Source organism: Echinops telfairi, unplaced genomic scaffold (genome assembly GCF_000313985.2).
Source record: "Echinops telfairi isolate 266 unplaced genomic scaffold, ASM31398v2 ScPeMD7_18;HRSCAF=68, whole genome shotgun sequence".
NCBI lineage: Eukaryota > Metazoa > Chordata > Mammalia > Afrosoricida > Tenrecidae > Echinops > Echinops telfairi.
Window position 1 is genome coordinate 5,312,467 of NW_022103915.1, and position 4,172 is coordinate 5,316,638.

Consider the following 4,172-nt stretch of genomic DNA (forward strand, 5'->3'; position numbering starts at 1 on the left):
ACTCGTCTGTGTGGGCGAGATGGCCCTTGGTTGTTGGATAGCCTGTGTTTGAGCCTGTGCTCTTCTGTTGCTGGTTGGTCTTGTTTGCTGGGCCTGTGCCCCCCGTCTCCTTTGGTTGGCCTTTCTTGTGGCCTTTGGGCTGTGGGGGTTTTTTTCTTTTTTTTCTTGGTTTTGGCCGGCTTTTGTCTGATATTCCTATTTGGCCCGCACGTCTCTTTGAGACTACATCCTTCACTGACTGGACACACAGTGCGGGCATTGTGCCCGATCTGACCTCACCACACCGGGGCGAAACACTAAGGGAGTGCAACAGAGCAGCAAGGGGAGCACAGCATGAAGTCCCGGGGGAGTGCCAAAAATAGACTTTGGGTCTAGTAGGCACCTTAAAAACTCTTCCATCCTCTACCCATTAGCTAGTTCCAAAACTGCTTCTACCTTTCATGTATCTAAAGCTTAGTCGTCACACACACCTCGCCCCCTGCCCGGTCCAATATCGCATTCTATCTTAGTTAGCTGGTGTTCCTATGGCAGAAATCTCTCAGGCGGGGGCTTTAACAACCACATTCATTCTCTCACAGTGCAGGAGGCCACAAGTTCAAGAACACCAACTCTACGGGGAAAGCTCGCACTCTCTCGATTGACTCTGTGGAAAGGTCCTTGTCTCTTTTCAACAACTGCGGACCCAGAATCCTTTGGACCGCTTCACGCGTCTTGGCATCAGTCTGCGCCGCGTCTAGGAGACTGTAAGCACTGGGACTCTAGGGCTAAAGAACAGCTCCACGCCCAGTTCTTCTTTCTTAGAGGCACTGAGATTCCCGCCTTCTCTCCTCACTCTGCTCTCCCTTTAGCCGCATCCCACTGACTCACCCACTGTATCGCATCAGGGTGGTGACTTGAGTGAAGGTGTTGCATCTGTTGCACCCTCTCCTAATTCCTTTGTCACTGGTGGCCTAGAGACATCGGATCACACCTTGGGGAATGCTTGTCTCATTACAGAACTTCAAATTACAACATTACAGAATTGCCAAGCCACTGGAAATCCCGGTCCAACCACATACTCTGGGGAAACACAATTCAACTTATGATCGTGGAAGTGAGTCAAATGCGGCTTCCCAGACACTCGCTGCCCACTGCCTGCCTGGTCAAACCTGTTGTCAGAACAAGTGTTTACACCAGGTCCTTGCAAGACTAATTTCCAAAACACATGCCCACGCCAGCTCCAAGGTGCCTGCTGATTAGAAAAACAGTTCTGAAATCTTTATAGGCTTTCAGCTGAAACCTCTGGGGTCTCACGATAAACTTGTGGTTCACTGCATAGAGCCCTGGAACTACCCACCCATGTAAAAATCGCCTGTACGTTCCGGATATTTCTGTTCGAGCAACTCTCTGGCTTCAGTTCACTGCAGCTCACAGTGGTCTCCTTGTGTGGAGCCCAGTTCTAACTGCCCTGTCCCTCAATGCGTTTCGATGTCTGAGCTGTGACGGCACCAGAGATTTTATTCTGTGGCTCTGCTGAGCCCCAGGGGGCAGCCCAGTCTCTGAGCAGCCCTGCCAGGTCAACCAAGGTTGGGCCCTGGAAAGTGGACTTCAGGAAGCGTCTACTCCAGGAGGTGAGAAAAGAGAGCATGACTAATACGTTTGTCGTCGTCTGGGGTGTCAGATCAAGCCTAACAGGTGGTGACGCACTGTAGCATAGAACAAAGCACTTCTGGTCCTGTGCCATCCTCACAATGATCAGCTTGTTTTAGTCTGCCATGTGGCCTGTGCCTCCCTTGCCCTCCCTGGTGCCTACTTAACCAAACATAACAGCCTCCCTCAGCAACGGCCCCTCCTAAGGGTATGTCCATAAACGGGTTTCACTGGCCAATTGGGGGAAGTGGATCACCAGAGCCCTTCTTCCTAGTGTGTCTTATAGTCTAAAAGCTCTGCTGTGAGAGGCCAAGCAGCGAGGCCCGGCTCCTTGAAAGAACGGCAACCTGGCCCTGGGGTTCACCATGCCCTCTGACCTGGCCAAGAAGAAAGCAGCCAAAAGGAAGGACGCTGCCAAAGCCCGGCAGCGACCCCGCAAGGGGCGCGAAGAAAACGGAGCTGCTGCCACTGAGCCGCAGGTGGCAGAGGAGGAAAACGAGGAGTCCAATGGCAGAGACCACAGAAGTGGACTTGATGACCAAGGAGCTGAAGGACTTGGAGACGAAGAAGGCTGCTGCTTGAGCTGTCACTGGGGTCCTGGCCTCTCACCCAACAGCACTGACGTCCACAGCATCAACTTCCGCTCACCTTTCATGGCCAAGAGCCGCTCAGTGACACTGAACTAGAACTGAACTCGGGCAGACGCTGTGGTCTTAGTGGCTTACATGGAATTGGGAAGTCCATGCTGCTCTCTGCTCTTGGGAAACGGGAAGTGCCCATCCCCGAGCCTATTGACATCTACCCTCTGACCTGTGAGATGCCCCCTAGTGACAAGACACCCTTGCAGTGTGTGATGGAAGTGGACACGGAGCGGGCCGTGCTGGAGAGGGAGGCGAGCGGCTGGCGCACGAGGATGCGGAGTGTGAGAAGCCGACAACGCAGAGATGAGGGCCTCACGGATCCTGCACGGGCTGGGCTTCACCCCCGCCGTGCAGCGCAAGCAGCTCAAGGACTTCAGTGGAGGCTGGAGGATGAGGGCTGCCCTCGCCAGAGCCCTCTTTCTTCGGCCCTCATGCTGCTCCTGGACGAGCCCTCCAACCACTTGGCCCTCGATGCCTGTGTGTGGTCAGAAGAAGAACTCAAGGCTTCTAAGCATATCCTGGTCCTCGTCTCTCAGTCCCAAGATTTCCTGAATGGTGTGTGCACCAGCATCGTTCACATGCACAACAAGAAACTGCAGTATTATACGGGTAATTACGACCAGTACGAGAAGACTCGGCTGGACCTAGAGGAGAACCAGACGAAGCGCGTCCACTGGGAGCAGGACCAGATCGTGCACATGAAGAACTGGATCGCCAGGTTTGGCCATGGCAGTGCCAAGTTGGCCCGGCAGGCCCAGAGCAAAGAGAAGACGCTACAGACAATGATGACATCGGGCCTGACAGAGCGGGTTGTTCGTGACAAGACACTATCGTTTTATTTCCCACCATGTGGCAAGATCCCTCCACCAGTCATTATGGTACAAAACGTGAGCTTCAGGTATACAAAAGATGGGCCTTGCATCTACAACAACCTAGAGTTTGGCATTGACCTCGACACACGAGTGGCTCTGTAGGGCCCAGTGGAGCAGGGAAGTCTACGCTTTCGAAGTTGTTAACGGGAGAGCTACTCCCCACAGACGGCATGATCCAAAAACATTCTCATGTCAAGATAGGGTGTTACCATCGGCATTTATATGAGCAGCTGGATTTGGATCGCTCTCCTTTGGAGCACATGAGGAAGTGCCACCGGAAATCAAGGAGAAGGAAGAAATGAGGAAGATCATTGGACGATATGGTCTCCCTGGGAAAAGCAGGTGAGCCCAATCCAGAACCTATCCGATGGCCAGAAGTGCCGTGTGTGCCTGGCCTGGCTGGCCTGGCAGAACCCGCACCTGCTCTTCCTGGACGAGCCTACCAATCACCTGGACACTGAGACCATCGATGCGCTGGCCGACGCCCTCAATGAGTTTGAAGGTGGCATGATGCTGGTCAGCCGTGACTTCAGACTCATCCAGCAGGTGGCACAAGAAATGTGGGTCTGTGAGAAGCAGACCATCACCAAGTGGCCTGGAGATAACCTAGCCTACAAGGAGCACCTCAAGTCCAAGCTGGTGGATGAGGAGCCTCAGCTCACCAAGAGGACCCACAATGGGTGAGCCCTCTGCCCAGGCTTGGGTCAGGAGTTCCCCTGGGGACTTGACAGCTGCTACCCTGACCAGCCGCTCAGGATGGGACCCCAGGGCTGCACTCCTGCGTTGCTGCAAACCACTCCCCAGCCTCGCCTGCCCCTCAGCTGGCCTTAGCTGCACTCTTAGGTACAGTTGGACAGTACCTTCCCAGTGACCTTTGTCCGGGTCTGGACTCAGCTGCCTCTTCCCTTCCAGCCCCTGGCTGGTCACCTGATCTGGATAGTGATGTAGCCAGAGGCATCTGGGGATTAGTCCAAGGGCTGACGCCCTGGACTTGACCCGTGAAACAGCTTAGGACCCTCGTTTTCGGCAT

At 54.2% G+C, this 4,172-nt stretch overlaps 1 pseudogene; it reads left to right on the top strand.

Annotated features, from left to right (window-relative positions):
- The first annotated feature begins 1,994 nt into the window (after positions 1-1,994).
- On the top strand, positions 1,995-3,930 carry LOC105978237 (annotated as a pseudogene).
- The last annotated feature ends 242 nt before the right edge of the window (positions 3,931-4,172 follow it).